This window comes from Palaemon carinicauda, chromosome 1, assembly GCF_036898095.1.
Source record: "Palaemon carinicauda isolate YSFRI2023 chromosome 1, ASM3689809v2, whole genome shotgun sequence".
Taxonomy (NCBI): Eukaryota; Metazoa; Arthropoda; class Malacostraca; order Decapoda; family Palaemonidae; genus Palaemon; species Palaemon carinicauda.
Window position 1 is genome coordinate 322,697,986 of NC_090725.1, and position 1,464 is coordinate 322,699,449.

The following is a 1,464-nucleotide window of genomic DNA, read 5'->3' on the forward strand; positions in this document are numbered from 1 at the left end:
GCATTGGTTTTAATTTGAGCAGCAATACATGAAACCATTTTTATTATATATTCAATTTCTTCGTTTAATTAAAGTTTTCAAAGTTCATAATTTTATGAAGGTTTCATTAAATAAGATAATTATGCTTTGTATTAATTTTCCAATTACGTAGTAAAGTTTTTAAAGATATATATATATATATATATACATATATATATATATATATATATATATCTTTTTATATATAAATATATATATATATATATATATATATATATCTTTTATATATATATATATATATATATATCTTTTTATATATATATATATATATATATCTTTTTATATATATATATATCTTTTTATATATATATATATATATATATATATGTAGAAGTGATGTGGTTAGTTTTGTTACCATTTCAATAATAATAATAATAATAATAATAATAGTAATAATGATAATAATAATAATAAATGTGATATTGATATAACAACACCACAAACCTTATTTTGTCTTCTGTCATAACAGTCCATATTAAAAAGTAAATGGGAGAAATAGAGATTAAATGACCTCATTATTAATAAAAATAAAATAAATAAATTTCCCGAGCTCAAAACAGACTAAATAGTATATTTCAACCGATTCCACAAATGATTGCTCCAATCATTGGCCTGAAACTTTTCCCATGTATGATGAAACATCCGCCTAACTTTCCAGATGTTTAGCATTATTTGGCATCCCAGAGCACATTATATCCATCATAAGTGACACTCTCTCCTCTCATTTATGGACATCATTAGGGCATCTTCTCGGTGTGACCCTAAAAGACTACCTTTTACAACCCTACAGCCATCGAAATGGTGGAACATTTCCTCCACTTTTAAGCAATTGGTTTAAATATCCTATTTCTCTGTTTAGAGTTCAAAGTAGCTTTGATGTCCGTTTGCACAGATGCTAGCTAGTTTTCACATCTTCACTGGGTCCTCCTTGGACTGAGGATCACTCCCAAAGGACATCACAGATGTCACTGCAGCAGAAATGGTAAACCACAATCCGTTGCTCATCCCTGCGAAATACATTCCTGTTTTCACCTCCTTCGATGATCTCAAGCACTTACATCACGTTGTGGGAAAATTTACCACCTACTATCACACTTACAAGTCCCCAGCAAAGTAGTATATAATGCAAGACATACAGAAATGTAACGTACTTCTTCATACGCACTGATAATTGCAAACCATTTCTGGTGGCCCCATATATGTACCCATTCCTTGACAACTGTCACACACCGGAAGCTTCCTCCTAAACGTTCGTGTTAAATAAGGTTGGATTATCATTGATCATCTAAAGCAAGATGACCCATCAACAGTACGACTCTCTAGGGCAGTTCCCCCTCTTTAACATGCCTGTCTGCTTTAGAGACGAGCCATGGAATGCACGTACAGAAAGCGACACATATACAAAAAGGTTTCTTCCACACTGCA

At 31.1% G+C, this 1,464-nt stretch overlaps 1 long non-coding RNA gene across 1 annotated transcript in view; it reads left to right on the forward strand.

Moving 5' to 3' along the window:
* LOC137645598 (uncharacterized) overlaps window positions 1-19 on the forward strand; it is a 1,070-nt gene extending 1,051 nt beyond the window's left edge. The window contains exon 3 of the long non-coding RNA XR_011045312.1: window positions 1-19. This exon is cut by the window's left edge and continues 92 nt beyond it. This is a non-coding gene — a long non-coding RNA (uncharacterized lncRNA).
* The last annotated feature ends 1,445 nt before the right edge of the window (window positions 20-1,464 follow it).